Below are 16,532 nucleotides of genomic sequence, written 5' to 3' on the forward strand. Positions count from 1 at the left end.
TCTATCTGTCAATAATGGCTACAGATGCACAATAACCCTCTGTACACAATTACTATTATCACGTAGGAAAGACCGTGGAAGATACTTTAAGCCACACACATTCAAAAGTAAACAGGTTGGGTCAAGAGTCCCTATCCTGTGTTTTCAGTCACACATGGGTTACAGGCAGTGTTCCCTCTAAGCTTAGTGTGAGCTAGCTCACAGTTTTTTAGCCTCCAGCTCACACATTTATGCTTTAGCTCAGGAGAAATGGTCCTAGAGCAAACTAATTTATTCAGTAGCTCACAACTTTAATGCCAGTAGCTCACAAAGTAGAAGTTTTGCTCACACAGCTTAGAGGGAACATTGGTTATGGGTGGGGATGGGCATGGGCATGAACCGGGGAAATGGTGGTTCACCTTGGTTTGTTTGATTGCCCAAAGTGGTGTTTCATTTTGATTTGTGGTTCATCTGATTGCACGAACCATTTTGTGGTTCCTTGGTTTGTCCAGTTGGTCTAATCCCCAGTGAGCTCTGAAGGTATTTAAATGCCTTCAGAGCTCACTTCCCCTTGGGTATGGTTAGTTTCAGTGGACTGAAAATTGACCAGCTCTCCCTTCCCTTCCTTCCCCAGCAGGTCCTCTGCAGCCCTGGGCTGGGGGAAGTGAGGGGGAGGGAGAGTGGTCAGTTTCACTCCCCTTGGCTTGGAAGTGCTGTCAAGTCACACCCAACTTATGAAGACCATGAAGAGTTTGCAAGGCAAGAGATGTTCAGAAGCGGGTTGCCATTGCCTGCCTCTGTGTAGCAACCATGGACTTCCTTGGTAATCACCAGTCCCAAGTATAAACCAAGGCTGACCTTGCTTAGCTTCTGAGATCTGATGAGAAAGGGTTAGCTTGGGCTATCCAGGTCAGGGCAAGTCAGGGCAGTGAGTTATGTGTCCTCAGTTCACATGCACACAGTGCCCAATTCAGGATCATGACTGCACTATGGAGAAGGGAGCTCCTCCACCACCCCTTTTTTTGCTAACCTGCAGTGGTCCCAGGAGTGTGCTATTTGGCTCACTGGGGAGACGCATATGAAGACATGTGGGTTTCCCCAACAGGCTAAATAGTACACCACAGGATTGTTGCAGGTCAGGAGACTGATTCAGAGGGAAGGCTGAAGCTCCTTCACCATGCACACTGCATAGGGGATTGCCAGGTCTGTGTTAGAAAATACCTGGAGACTTCCAAGCAGCCATTTTCTCCAGGGGAGCTGATATCTGCCAGCTGGAGATCACTTGTAAAAGTGGGAGATCTCCAGGCCCCATTTGGAGGCTGGCAAACCTAACTGCAGTCATGATCCAAATCAGACAGTGACAAACCACTTATGGACATCTCTAGCCTTGAAAACTCTATGTGGTCTCTTTAAGTCATCTGTGACTTGACAGCACTTCCCACCATAACTTACAAGTGTTTGTTATACGATGGGAGCCCAAGACCCAACTTCTGTACTCCATAATGTGTGAACTGATAGAGACATCACTATCTCATTGAGCACCTTAACCTTTATGATGCCACCACCCTGACATTTAAAATCTAGCAGTGAAACCTTTTTCCATCCAATCTTCTGTGAAAGCTAGATTGTCATCAGGGCTTTTTTTGTAGCAGGAACTCCTTTGCATATTAGGCTACACCCCCCCCCCTTGATGTAGCCAATCCTCCAAGAGCTTACAATAGCCCCTGTGAGAAGAGTCCTGTAAGCTCTTGGAGGATTGAAATGGGGGGGGGGGAATAGCCTAATATGCAAAGGAGTAAAAAAAAAGCCCTGATTGTCATTAACTAAGGACAGGCCCGTAGCCACGGAAGGGTCCAGGGGGCATGGCCCCTCTATTAAAAATCCCCTTCCCCCTGTAGGGCCCCTCCATTGGGCCTCCAGGGCTGCTGGTGCTCAGCATTTGCACTAAGGGCTCCTCACGAGCAGCCTTCAGTGCAAATGGGGCCATCTGGCCCCACTGGCCTTTACCGCACCGCAAGAAAGCCCAGCAGAGGTAGAGTTTGCACAATGGGACCATCTGGCCCCACAGCCCCCCTACCAAATTTCTTACCTCAGGGCCCCTCCACACAAACTTTTCTGGCTACGGGCCTGACTAAGGACCAAACTAGACAAGCTGCAGAACATCCATGACTGGTTGGGGTGATACAGAGAAGTTTTCCTTAAGCTCTTCTCTCTGCAGTGCTTTCCTGAGTTAAATTTCCCTCCCCGTGCTATTATTTGCCCTAAAATGAGAAAGATGGCTCAGTGGCAGAGCTCACGGCTTCCATGGAGGAGGGTCCCAATTTCAACTGCCAGCATCTCCAGTTAAAGGCAGGGTAGATTCAGCCAGCTCTGCATAAGCTAAACCTACCACAATGCAGATCTTGGCAGATGAATCATCCATGAGCTTCCAAGATGTGCTGATATGCAAAGGAAAGGGCTGCAGCAGCTAAACATACTTATTAGTGAGTAAGCCCCATTAAACTGAGGCTTACTATTGAGCAAAGAAGGATGCACTGGATTTTTTTTTTTCTGTCAACGGACAACCAGACTGTTGTACAAGCCAAGGCAGGGAACACAGATCACCTTGAAGCAGGATTGCCAGCCTCCAGGTGGGGTTTGGAGATCTTTTGCTTTTACAACTGATCTCTAGCTGGCAGAGATCAACTCCCCTGGAGAAAATGGCTGCTGTGAAGGGTGGACTCTATGGCCTTGTACCATGCTGAGGTCCATCCCTGCCCTAAACCCCATCCTCTCCTGGATCCACCCCCAAAGTCTCCAGGTATTTTCCAACCCAGACCTGGCAACCCTACCTTGGAGAGACATTAAGAAAAACCTTGATGGATCAGAACAAGATTCCATGCAGTCTGGCAGGCTGACTCCAACAATAGTCAGAAAGATGATTCCAGAAAACCTACAAGCAGAACAATATCCCTCCCATTGTTTGTCTTCTGCACCTGATGTTCAGAGCTACCACTCTAAAGGCTAAAAACAGTTTTAATCAGACAATCAAAACCTCAGATAGAAGGTGCTAGGAAAGAGCGCTCTTGGAGAGCCATTGTCATTCAAAATAGGTAATACACTCATCTAGAGCAGGGGTCCCCAACCCCTGGGTCATGGACTGGTACCGGTCCATGGCCTGTTGGCAACCGGGCCGCAGAGTGAGGCAGAGACCTTCACCTACTCCTTATTTAAAGACCCCCGGGGGGCAGGGATAGGGTGTTGGCTTGGGGGCAGCCTGGGGCAGCAAAACCCCCAGCACCTCCACAGGTCCATGGAAAAATTGTCTTCCACAAAACTGGTCCCTGGTGCCAAAAAGGTTGGGGGCCACTGATCTAGAGAAAACAATTTTTGTAAGCTGCCTTGAGCCACAGGGCAAGGAGGAATATTTTAAAAAACTACCTGCAAGGTTTAACCAATCACAGAGAATGAGGAATTAGCAAAGAGGGACCAGTAACAAACCGATTTCCCACTATCCTTATGTCGCTCTCCATCAGATTTCACACTATCTGCCCTGGGGCTGCAATTCACTTTGCCTTTTTTGCACAGCAATTAGAAACTGATTGTAGAGGATCTTATTTGCTGTGCGAAAGAGGCGGAGCGAGTTGCAGCCCCAGGACAGATAGTGTGAAATCTAACAGAAGCCCTGCAAAGAAGAGGAGAGCGAGAGCGGCATAAGGCTAGTGGGAAATCGGTCCTGGATTCAGTAGCTCCAGGGTGCACCACAGAAAATGCATATATGGATTGGATACCGCTTGTAATATTTCAGCATAGGTACTTCAAAGCCCAATATAGCACAGCTATACCCAGATGCTGCCTAGAGCCCACAATTTAAGCCAAGTTGAAGTACAAAAAGCATAACTTCCAGATAATTCTTTTCCTTCATCTGTTAGGAGATCCTGGGGTCTGTCCTTGCTACCGAGAGGCTGATGCTCAGCCTTCCAGCTGGTTCCATTCCATTCCATTCAAGCCAAAGTGCCAGGAAGTCTGCTCTTCCTGTTCTAGTTTTATTTAGAACATTAATCAATATTTGCTTGTATCACTGTTTCACTGGCCCCAGCAGTTTATTTGACTGAGTTGCTGCACCAGATGATTAGTTTGTTTCTTTGCGGCTGAACTTGCAAAACACCAGAGGGAGGAATTGTTGCTGCATAATATGAAATGCTTTCCAACCGTTACCATGCTTTCCCTTGTAATATCACTGTGTATTATCATGCATAATTGCCTCCTGCCTGTACAAAGAAGTCTCCCTTGGACAGCGTGTTAGATGCAGGCAGTTCTTTGCGCTCATTACACAGCTGATGACCCCCTTGCATACAATGTCCATGGCTGTTTCCAACATCCAGCAAGATTGGGCAGTGGCCCAAGACCCTATGGCTATTTGAAGAGTGCACTGAATTCTGCCATGTGATCCATCCACTCCTCTCATCATTAGAAGGGAATGAGCAAACAACCCAGTTTTGCCTGGGGTAGGGCAGAGGTATTGTTCTTGAGGTGGTGCTTACAAAAGCTTGCAGCCAGACCTGACGATAATCGTCCAGAGCACTGTGGAAATAAAAGTTAAGAACGGGGCTTTTAAAAAAAAATTAGCAGGAAAACACACAGGAATGCAGTTCCAGTTGGCTTGGTGTCAGGGGGCGTGGCCTAATATGCAAGTTTGGGAGCCAGTTTGGTGTAGTGGTTAAGTGCACGGACTCATATCTGGGAGAACCGGGTTTGAGTCCCCACTTGTAGCTGCTGGAATGGCCTTGGGTCAGCCATAGCTCTCACAGAAAGGGGGGGGGGGGAAATTCCTTCTATTTTTTTCCTCATCATGCATATGTTTTATAAAATGCTTATCATGTCCCCCAGCCCTTAACTGCTCTTCCCCTGCCCCCAAATGAAAAGGCCCTAAGCTCTTTAGCTTCACTTTGTAGGGAAAACTTCCACTTCACCTGTGGTCTTCAGGCAGGAAATACATTTTGCATCATTAATCCCCTCCTCTGTGGTTCTGTGTAGCAAAGAAGGAAGGTTAGAAATGGTGAAGAAGCTGGTTTTCTGTGCCTTCCATTCCTGGTCTTCCTACTCAGGAACTGTAAGAAGCTTCCAAGCAATCCCTGGGATTCACCAGTATTCATCTTGAAAGCCACTAAACTAGAGAAAAGGTTATTTGGAAAGCTGCTGCAGTTTTATAGCAGAGCATTCAAGTGGTTCATTGCCACTCAACTACAGGGCATCAACTACAGACTTGGAATTTGAGATAGCTCATTGGTGCTTGCACAGGGGACTACTTTTACCTTTAACTCACTACAAACTGGCTAAATAGGGTTATGCTGATCGAAATGTCTAAAAAAACCTCTAAAAACTTAGAAACTGAAGCGGACTTAGTATTCAAGATTCAAGGCAGAAACAAAACACTGGTAACAACACAATTTTGATAATTCGGTAACTTTAATCTCAACATCCAGAGGGCCAAAAGTGTGCCCTGACAATAGCTCTGTGTGCCCTGACAATACTATTGTATCTATTCAAGCCCACCTGGATTCCTCATAGGATGCAGACAAAGAGTTGTCATAAAATCAAGGAGTCAAACATTCCCTCCACTTTTGTTTTATAATATCTAATCTGATGACTAGTCATGAAGAACTTGAAAGCTTGCACACTGTTATTTTGGGCTAGTCTTCATAAAGATAATACATGGCTTTTGTTTTCGTGTTTTCTTTGCACCCCTGAGGCTACCTGCAACTTTAACTTTTAACTGAATCTGGCTTTACCTGAACATAGAGCTGGTTTTCATTAAGCTGCCTTATACTAAGTTAGGCCACTGTTCCCTTCTGGCTCATTATAGTCAACTCCTGTTTGCACAACCTCTGAAACTTAAGATGGCAGGGATTGAATATGGGACCTTCTATGCAGAGTTCAGACATATTCCAGCAAGAAAGCATTAAATGGGTAGATAGACCCTACCAGGCCTCATTTTGGGCAGAAGCTCACAGAAGCAGAGCTCCGGAACCTCTAAATTTTATTGTGCTCTTTCTTTCTGAACCCCCCTCCCCCCGGCTTCTGGGCTCCATTGTTCAAACCCCATGTGAGAATTTTGCTGAACTCTAAGATTTGACAAACTTTCTAATATTTTCTCGCGCACACACAAAAAAGGGGAAATAACCAGAACATATAAAGCAGACTGATAGAAATCTTCATCATACCACTGTGGCCACATAGGAGAAAGTAATTTAAAAAGTATGATGGGAGTAAGGTTTGATTATGACAACTATAATAATTCAAGAAGCATTTTAAGGTAAATGCTGAGCTAATTTAGTACACCTTCTGGTGATCTCAGGTGTGTGTGGTATATGCAAATGAGTCGTGCTAATGAGCTCCAGCACCCCTTTTCTATGAAATAACCCCTGGATCCTACAACTGGTGAGGTGGGTTTTCATACAGCCTTTTGGCTTCCTTGAGAAAGAAAAATGCATAACAATCATTCTCATCTATAGACCTTTCATTATTCTTCTATCTGACAATAAACAGGCATGACACAAGGGTCTCCCACCAAAGACTAGAATTATTTCCATCAATAGTACATTCCATTAAAAGCTAATCTCCAAGTAAGTTGCTTGATGAACATCTAGCATTTATGGTAAAAAACAGGAAGCTTTTTGGATCCTGAGGAAAGGGGAGATTTTGTTACACCTGGTTACTTTCAAGGTCAGCGAGTTCTCCTGGCTTCAGTACAAGACAGTGTGGGAAGAAACGGTATCATGGGGTGGTTAATCAAGGCCAGTTCAAAGTTTTCATCCTTCTCAGCTTTCCTCTGGTGAAATTACTGGCAAGTAGCAGAAGTGCCATCTGCATCAAGCCACTGTGGCTCAGTCGCATAGAATATGCCACAGACACAGAAGTTCCTGAGATCGGCCTTTCCAAAACTCAAATGATGGAGGGGAAATACCTTTCCCTTCCAATATGCTCAAGAGCCACTGCTAATCAGGGAAAATAATACTAAAAGATGGACCAACCATCTAACCCATCTGAAAAACATTGGGTGGTGACTGAAACATTCAGATAATTACATGGTACAGACCTACAGGGACTATACCACATCAGAAGATGGGGGAAGCTCATATGTTCAACTATTCTAAGAACATAAGAAGAGCCCTGCTGGATCAGATCTATAGTCCATCTAGCCCAGCATTCTGTCTCACACAGTGGCCAACCAGTTCCTCTGGATGGCCAACAACAGGGCACAGAGGTCAAGACCTTCCCCCAATGTTGCCTCCTCTGGGATTCAGAGAATTAGTGCCTGCATTCTCCTGCATTGCACACCATGCAAATAGAAATGACAATTGCGGGGCTGCAAGGGACTTATAGGGAGGGAACATCTATTGCCTTTTCCACATGGCTGTTCCAGCTTGCCCACCTCAGGCAGCACATGGGGAAGGAAGGACAGAGAAAGGAGCACCAGACTTGCTCATACTCTCTCACATATGGGGTTGGAGAAGGAAAGAAAAAGCAGCAGTAGCAGCTCCACCTCCACCTTGCCCTGGCCAATATTTGCTTGTCAGCCTTCTGTCAATGGCAGGGTCAACCACTATGAAAGAAAGGTGACCGAGCCAATTTGGTGTAGTGGTTAAGTGCGCAGACTCTTATCTTGGAGAACCGGGTTTGAGTCCCCACTCCTCCACATGCAGCTGCCTGGTGACCAAGCATCAGTCATAAGTTCTTGCAGAGCTGTTCCTTGGAAGAGCAGTTTCTGTCAGAGTTCTCTCAACTCCACCTACCTCAGGGTGTCTGTTGTGGGGAGGGGAAGGGAAAGGAAAGGAGATTGTAAACTAATCTGAGACTCTTTCAGGTAGTGAAGGGCAGGGTATAAATCCAATATCTTCTCTCTTCTTCTGCTTCTAGACTCCAATGCTGCGTTGTTGCCCCTCCAGATTCCTTTCTAATTTTTGCAGCAGCTGCTGCCACCAAACAACACCAGTGCTCAGTGCTTGCCTCCTGGCAGTCTCTTCTGCTCCACAGTGGATCTTTTGGGTTTCTGATTATGGCAGTGTTTGGGCTGTAAGGGAGCCTTTGGCTGTTCAGGCCTTAAAAGTTTGAACCCAGGAATACCTCCAAATGAAATCACAATTAATTTCACCTTTGCAATCCAAATCAGAGGTCTCCACAGACAGCTAAATGAAATGTAATGAGGGTTGCTTTATACAATAATATTATCATCATTTTTCATCATCTGTAGAAGCATCTAAACTACCACCTGTCCTCACACTAACATGACCAATTTGCTGAAATCATCAGAATCATCTGAGGTGTTTCTCCAGGTATCACAGGGTCTTGTGGCACTGGGTTCTGCAGGCCATTACTGTAGAGATTCTCTGGTTTGACCTTAGTCCTATTGGGTTTGCAGTGCCACAGTGACATTGGTTCTGCTGGACTTGCAAAAATGCTCCCCCCACCCACACTTCAGTTTCTGCTGCAGAGATTCTTGGGGACTTTGATTCTGTTCTGCTGGGCCATTGTGTTTTGCTGCTGTTTTTGCATTTTTTACTCCATTGGAAACAATGGAGGAGGGGCACCTTCTTTGGGGGGCCATAACCCAGACTCCATAAATCTAATCCTCACCAAACTTGGCAGGCATTTAGAAGTACCTGCTGGAGATCCCCTGTGAGTTTGATGTCTCCAGCATGTTGGGAAAGGGGTATTCTACCATGCCACAAACCTCACAGGTTCATTTAGCCCCAAGTTTATGATGGTTCATGGCTCACAAATTGGGCACACCACAAACCATCACAAACCACATTTTCCCTGGTTCGTGCTCATCTGTAGTTCTAACTAGCATTTACTATTGCTATTCTGTGCATTTTGGAATTCAGGCTGTGTTTAAGTTGGAAGGTGCTGCCATTGCGTGACAGCTTTGAAGTTTAGAACTGGGTTTGGATTGTGGCCATGAGTATAGTTTAAAAAACACCAGAGTAATACATACCCCTTGGTTTCCAGTTTGAATTGGGAAAGCCTGCAATCTCTGCCTGACCTTCCTGCTACATGGGGTCAGCAGGGGGAAAATGGTCATGATATGGTGTGTGGGAGCATTATTGGCAGTGGGCATTATACATTTGGTAGTACAAGGGTGCCGGCATGCATTCCTGATGCTACATCTATGTATTCAAGGTTGTGCTGTTTTAAGCTGGCACAAATACGGATTATTGTATTTCATTAAAATGATTTACAAGCTGCCTTAAATGTTAGCCATGGTAAAAAAGTGAGGTAGATTTTTTTTTTGCCAATAAATCTGTGCATGAATGAAACACCATAACTGCATTCCTGAAGGCTCACAGCTTACCCATTTACCCTCATGCTGCGTACTTCAAGCATTACAAAATACATGGTTTTCCCCTTACAGAGAGACTAATCTCCATGTATTCTCTGGAGGAAAAAGCATGCATTTTGTAATACATGAAGCACAGCATGGGTGCAAATGGGCTGGGCAGCTGCTGCCTGCCTAGATATGCTCTCATTTCTGTACATATGGCAAAAATACTCTCACATTAAGACTTATACAAAACAGACACTCCTGTCCCTATATGTTTATAATATATATGTTTATATGCCGTATCTTTAAAATGTCCTGGGGAGAGAACCACCATAGAATATAGTTTCAGAGGGTAACCACATTGGTCTGCAGTAGAACAGTGGCACCTTGGAGACCAACACTTTCAGGATATAAGCTTTCCTGACTTTAAGACAATACACTAAAAATAAAAATAATACACCATCAGATGAATCCCTATTAGATCAGATGAATCCCTTCCAGAACATTGGATCCAGTGGCTCTCTTTTGCTAAGTTCTGGCCTGCACATGCAGTAGAATGTGGTAGCAGAGTGAACCGTACCAATGCAGACTTCTTGTGCAGAATCCATATTTTTATTATGTCCCTCTGCACACAAACATTCCTCCATGTGTTAAAAATTATCACTATAAAGAGTAGGCTGAGCTACTACCTGTCTCACTGACGTGCTAGTTCTTTCCTTGCACGAGGTTTTTCATGCTAGAGAACACTGAAAAACCTAATCTGCCAACCACAGTCTGAAGTGGCACAGCCCGTTAGATCACATCAGCTTTCTACCACTTTGTTCCACTGCAGACAGAAAGAGACGTCCTCCAGTGGCAGAAGTCTTTCAGAGTTAGACTTAGCAGAAGGGAGTCATCAACGGTTGCCAGTTCCCACTTGGGAAATATCTGAAGATCTGGGGGGGGGGGGGTATTTGGGGAGAAGGGAGGGATTTGGGGAGGGGAGGGACTTTAATGGGGTCTAATGCCATAGAATCCACCTTCCAAAGTGGCTGTTTTCTCCAGGAGAGCTGACCTCTATTGCCTGGAGATCAGTTGTAATAGTGGGAGATCTCCAGCCACCACCTGGAGGTTGGCAACCCTGTCATCATGTCCAACTCACTATAAAGGATTAATAGATACAAAATATGAATAGTGGCTTATCAAAAGTAATATAAAATTACATAGAATATAAACCCTATGCTGATACAAATCCACAAAAGGAAAAAAATCAATGGCCTTTATTCTAAAAATGTAATGTTTGTATCATGATCTAAAATTTAAAAAAAAAATTAATGCTTTATTAAAAGCGGAGGGCTAAATAAACTGAATCATAAATATTGACTATGCTGGAAGATGAGATAGGGAACTCTGTTGTGCTGCTGTTTTCGTCATTTTGGTTTCCATGGAAACAATGCCACATTTTTGTGTGTTTTAGAGCGCGCTTGCATTATTTTAACAAGCTGGATTTGAATTATTAATACAATTCGCTTGTGGATAATGTTATGAATGCCTTTATATGCATTGGTTATTGATGTAATACAGTTATTGTTATTCAAAAGGAAAGAAACTAAACCATATCCCAAGGGGCAGGCTTAGGAATTATGGAACCCATGCAAGACAGACTCTTTTTCTCAATTCCTCCTTCCCAAGCCTTCCTACTATGAAGCCCTTGCAGACAAGATGAGATCCAGTACGTGATGGCCTGGAACTTTCAGTGCCTTGGCTTTCCCTTTCACATTATCAACCATTCCCACTGCGGTTTCTGCCATGCCACCATCTCCACTGTACACACTGGCCGCCCACCACCGCTGTTTTAGATTCTTTCATTTCCTTCATTCCAGTTTCACAGCCAGCTCCACAGACTCCTCGCTCTCATCCCTGACTTCTAAGATCTAGGTAAATGTAGGAAGTGAAAACTGAGTAAAAGGAGGAAAGGCTCCCTAGATTAGTGGCTCCCAACTTTTTTAGCACCAGGAACCAGTTTCATGGAAGACAATTTTTCCATGGACCAGTGGGGGGTGGTGCTGGGGTTTTCGCCATGCCAGGCTACCCCCTGCCCTATCCCTGCACCCCCATGGAGGTCTTTAAATGAGGGCTAGATGACGATCACTGCCACGCTGCCCCTACAGCCCACCTGGGACCTGGGCAAATGAAAGAAGTGGTGCTTTGAAGCAAGGCCGCGCTGCCTCTTTCGTCCACCCAGGTCCCAGCTGGGCAAAAGGGGTGGGGTGGTGCCTCTGTCTCGTACCACAGCCCAGTTGCTAGCAGACCACGGACCAGCACCTAAATAACTCTCTGCAGCACTCCATCACCACAGATGCCCAGAAGGTGTTATTTTTGCTTCCTGCCCAGTGACACAAGGGGCCAGTGGAGTTCACCAGGTTGTACAAAACTGCTGATTCTGGACTGGCTCTTCAGCCTTCTTTTGCACTTCAAATCCCCATTTATCTGCTTCTTCACATCCTGGTTTATCTCAAGGTCATGAGCCCCGACACACAGAAGAGAGCTCTCTTTAAATAAGGTGAGAGATATAATTACTTAGTAGTAATTCCTATAAAGCCATGGATTTCAGATGGAACGAGGATGAATTCAAATATATTAATACTGCTACTCATCTGTAAGGCAAAAGAGAAGTCACCAAGAGAGAAAAACAACCCGGGATGAGAGCACCAATTAGGGATGCCAGCCTCTGGGTAGGATCCTCCAGAATTACAGTTCAGCGAGATCAGTTCCCCAGGAGAAAATGGCTGCTTTGCACTGCACCCTACAGTGTCCTCCCCAGATTCCATCCCCAAATCTATAGGTGTTCCCCAACTTGAATCTGGCAACCCTAGCCCCCAATCCCCTGCTGGTGGCCAGTGGGGACCTGGCAACACTAACCCATATTAAGTTGCAGCTTTGATACAGGCACTGTTCTTTGGGTGTTTTGCTCATTAGAGACCACGAATCTATCATAAACTGGGTTATGCCCTGGGCTGAGGGACAGAAACAGTGTTTGGAGAGAATAGGAGAAAGATGAAACAATTGGAAAGAGACAGAGTTCACATCAAGCTATGGTGAAGAAAGCGTAACTGTCGTTTGGTATGGGACTTTAGTGAAAGTGTGTCACCCCAGCTCACCTAGAAATTGATCATAAAATAAGTTTTTAATTTTTTTTTATAAGACCGTTTCCACTGTAAGAATGGGAGCTGCATTTAAAACAGGAAAAGTCATTTAAAAAAAACTGACTGTGAGCATGCCAGGATGATTGAAGGGGGACGGGGTAAGGGATAACTTCCTTCCACTTCTTCAATCAAGCCATTTGTGGACTGGATTTCTCCAGCCACAAGGGCTTGGATCTCACAGAACATTTTCAGATAGGAGTAATTTCTGTCCATGGAGTGTCACCTCCTTTCCTCTCCCTCCTAATGCAGATCAAAACGCCGCTACCACCCCATAACATAGCTCCAAGGAGACAGAGGACCCCTAGGAGTAACATGAAGGGGGGAGTCAAAGTTGCAGCTGAAAGGGGACATTCTCTCTCTCCAATGCTCAGCCATGTCTTTTCTTATCTGGAAATACTGTAGCCCCACCTAGTAAGGAAGACTGGTTAAGCTCTTGATTTAGAGCAGAGGTTGGGAGCCACATGTGGCACTTTCAAACATGTGTGGTTCTCAAAGCCCCCACAGCTGGCTTGGAGAAGGCATTTCTCTCTTTAAATCATTTATCCAAGCCAAGCCAGCCAGCGGCTTAGAAAATGCATTTAAATTTAAAGTTGCTTTCTTTCCACCTCACCTTCATCTATTTTCCTTCCTTCCTTCCTTCCTTCCTTCCTTCCTTCCTTCCTTCCTTCCTTCCTTCCTTCCTTCCTTCCTTCCTTCCTTCCTTCCTTCCTTCCTTCCTTCTCTCAAACATTTGACATTCATGTCTTGCAGCTCTCAAACATCTGACATGCATTCTATGTGGCTCTTATGTTAAGCAGGTTTGGCCATCCCTGGTTTAGAGAGGCATCTGCACTGACAAACCATTGTTTCCAATTGGCTGGAAAATCAGGATCAGAGACAATGGAGTTGGTTTGCAAACCACAGTTCTGCTAGCTATGGTTTGGCATTATGTTTGAATTGAAAAACCCATAGTTGTGGTATCACTCCACTTCTGAGGCTGCTGCACCATGGAGATGGGAAGTTGAAGCTGAGAACTTAGACAACAAAAGCAGACACACAGATCTCAACTGTGCATCTGGATGATCAAACCATGGTTTGTGAACGAAATTGTGGTTAGCCACTTATATGGTTTTGGTGTTATTTTTAAGAGATTAAAGAGATTAAACGGAGACAAAAATGCAGTTAAAAATTAAAAGTAGGTTCTGTGTTCAAAGCTGGGGTTAGAGATGGATTGCAAGTCTGAAAATGTTTAAGAGCCAGTTTGGTGTAGTGGTTAAGTGTGCGGACTCTTATCTGGGAGAACCGGGTTTGATTCCCCACTCCTCCACTTGCACCTGCTGGAATGGCCTTGGGTCCGCCATAGCTCTGGCAGAGGTTGTCCTTGAAAGGGCAGCTGCTGTGAGAGCCCTCTCCAGCCCCACCCACCTCACAGGGTGTCTATTGTGGGGGAGGAAGGTAAAGGAGATTGTGAGCCGCTCTGAGACTCTTCGGAGTGGAGGGCGGGATATAAATCCAATATCTTCTTCTTCTTACTACTGTTATATATAATATGACCCTAATTTTACAGGCACTGAGTTCAGCCTTCAAATAGCCTGCAGAAACACAATTTCTTTATGCTTGGTTAAAGAAAGAGGTCCTTGATTTCAGAGCCACGCATCATATTAAAATAGGTTTGGGAGATCATTGATTAAATAGTAATTGTCACACAAAATGCCTGTATAAAATCAATAGGCATCTACCACTGAGCTGCAAAGAGTGGCAAGCTCACGCCAAGCTTCGCCAAACACATCTTCTGTATTTTTATCCGGCCCTTCTTCCAAGGCGATCAGGACAGCATAGATGGTTCTCCTGCGCTCAGTTTCATCCACGAAACAACCCTGTGGCATACATGCAGGGCTACGAAAGTGTGACCCACAGTCATCCAGTTAGCATCCTGGCTGAGTGAGGTTTTGAACTTGAATTCTGTGCTGTCACTTCAGATGTTCTGGGCAAACTGATCACTGGGAACCACGGCTCCCTTTAACATCCATTCTCACACATGTTGCCTTTGAGGGGTGAAAGCACAGTTATATTTTGAAGGGATTGTCCAATGCTGTGAATGCCACATGAAGAGGAGAAGGAGAAAGAGAAGAAGGAGAAGAAAGAGGAAGAGGAGAAGAAGAACGTAGATTTATACTCCATTCTTCTCTCTGAATCAGTCTCAGAGAAGCTTACAATCTCCTTTATCTTCTTCCCCCACAACAGACATCCTGTGAGGTAGGTAGGGCTGAGAAAGCTCCCACAGAAGCTGCCCTTTCAAGGACAACCTCTGCCAGAGCTATGGCTGACCCAAGGCCATTCCAGCAGCTGCAAGCGGAGGAGTGGGGAATCATACCCGGATCTCTCAGATAAGAATCCACGCACTTAACCACTACACCAAACTGGTTCGCACCTATACCAAAGTGGCTCTCACCAAGAACAGCAAAGGCTGTCAAGATGCTTTGAAAAGATAGCTGTCAAGGTGCTTTGAAAAGTCCCCGCATGCATCTCAAAAGAATATGTGCCACTGGGGGAAATTCTGGGTAATTTGAAGGCTTACATTGCCTGCTGAAAATAACATCTCTTTGCCATCTGCTGTTCATGCTTCCCAGCCTGATTAAATTAGTTCTTTACTCCAGCAAAGCCATTAATAATGTAAGGACTAATAAGTTATTGTTGACTGAGCAGGCTAACGAAACTAGAGGTGGAAGATGCAATTTTCCATTAGTCAGCCTTGCAAAGCTAACACATGCACGTTCCACAGATTGGGAGCAAATAGTTCCTCTCTTCATTTGAACTGAGGTATGCAGAGACTGAAAGAGAGTCCAATGCCGAGGTCAGACGCACATGAACTGACGAGATGGGCATGGATGAAAGCCAGATGCATGTCGGATTTTATGCGGTTGTCCAAACATCAGCATCTGGCAATGGTCGTTGGCTCGTTCGTGTCCCAAACTGCCATGACTGAGATGCAAACTTTTTTGATAGTACATTAAATCCAGAATAAGAATGCTTCCGACGACTCCCGCGCGTACTTTCTATGTTTGAACACTCCATTGTAGCCGACTCGTTGCAAGCGCACATCCGCTTCCCTGCGAGAGCCCACTCCAAATGATATCATTGTGCCAGCAATTGTTGACTCAGCTTTCCAACCTTCTGAGGTCAGTAAAATATGCACCCAGCTTGCTGTGGGGGGGGGAGTATAGATGACTGGGGAAGGCAAGGGCAAACCACCCCGTAAAAGGTCTGCCATGAAAACTTTGTGAAAGCAGCATCACCCCAGAGTAAAAAATGACTGGTGCTTGCACAGGGGACCTTTCCTAAATGAAGGGGGGGGGAGGCAGATCGCCCACCTTTGCTGTCTCCCTGCCAGGGGAGGAAGATGACCCACCTTTGCCATCTCCCCACCAGGCGGTGAGACAGCAAAGAGAGTTGCTGTGCTCCCCCCCATTTAAACACCACGTCGGGGTGTTTAAATGGGGAGGAGGAAGATCACCCACCTTTGCTGTCTCCCCGCCAGGCGGAGAGACAGCAAAGAGAACTCCTGGGCTTCCCCTTCCTTTCTGGGAGTTTAAATGGGGGGGGGGGCAGATGGCCCACCTTTTCTGGCACCTTTTTTTTAAAAAAAGCCAAGCACAATATCCCGCGTACTGCGCTTGCGCGAGTGTGGAATGCCATCTCCAAACATGAGGTCCGGTTGAGACCTCTGATTAACCAGCTACAGGACCAACGCTGCTTAGAACTGAAGGATGGAGGGATGTCTGATCAGGAAATTCGTTGTAAAAAAGCTGCAACGTATAATAGCAATGGGTTGGGGATGGATTTAATGGTGAGTGTGACCGCAGCCCAAGTGGACTGTTTAGCCCAGCTGCAGATGGAACATCTGGAATGATCAAGGAGAAGGAGGTTCCTGTACTGGGCAGCTGGAACATTCTATTCTATTCCAGCCCCATTTTAGAGCATTGTTAGAGGGAGCTCAAAATTAAAGCATTGGCGAGTCCAGTGTTGTTGATAGCAAAGAATTGGGCAGTTCAAGAGCAGAAGGGTTTTATGCACTGTTCTATGCA

At 45.5% G+C, this 16,532-nt stretch overlaps 1 protein-coding gene across 2 annotated transcripts in view; it reads right to left on the reverse strand.

Moving 5' to 3' along the window:
* FEZ1 (fasciculation and elongation protein zeta 1) overlaps nt 1-16,532 on the reverse strand; it is a 62,942-nt gene that overhangs the window by 18,630 nt on the left and 27,780 nt on the right. The gene's annotated exons all lie outside the window — the stretch shown is intronic.

The sequence above is a fragment of the Heteronotia binoei genome, chromosome 12 (genome assembly GCF_032191835.1).
Source record: "Heteronotia binoei isolate CCM8104 ecotype False Entrance Well chromosome 12, APGP_CSIRO_Hbin_v1, whole genome shotgun sequence".
NCBI lineage: Eukaryota > Metazoa > Chordata > Lepidosauria > Squamata > Gekkonidae > Heteronotia > Heteronotia binoei.